Raw genomic sequence first — 360 nt, 5'->3', positions numbered from 1 at the left:
TATTAGTTTTTACTTGAAGCTTTCCCCATTTAATCAATTATATAGAAGTTTTTACTTTTGCAACTCAAAGCTGACAAATAAGCTCTTGAACAGGCATTTATTCCAGCTTTATTTGCTAGAGATGTTGTAAATGAAATGAGTTGATTTGGGTTGTGATTTACATTTGCTGTTCTACAAATAAATAATATTGATGCAATAAAAAGGTTGTGGTTGTGCCCATTTAAAGAGTTTTTTTTTTTTGAGGACCAATGTTGTACTGAGTAGCATTTAAAAATTCACTCATATTGGATTGACAGTTCTGTGCTGAACTTAAAACTCAGGTTGAGTAAAATCTTAAGTCCTGAAGCTGCACTGTAAAAA

Source organism: Sinocyclocheilus grahami, unplaced genomic scaffold, assembly GCF_001515645.1.
Source record: "Sinocyclocheilus grahami isolate Dianchi unplaced genomic scaffold, SAMN03320097.WGS_v1.1 scaffold823.1, whole genome shotgun sequence".
Taxonomy (NCBI): Eukaryota; Metazoa; Chordata; class Actinopteri; order Cypriniformes; family Cyprinidae; genus Sinocyclocheilus; species Sinocyclocheilus grahami.
Note: the sequence above shows the minus strand (reverse complement) of the source record.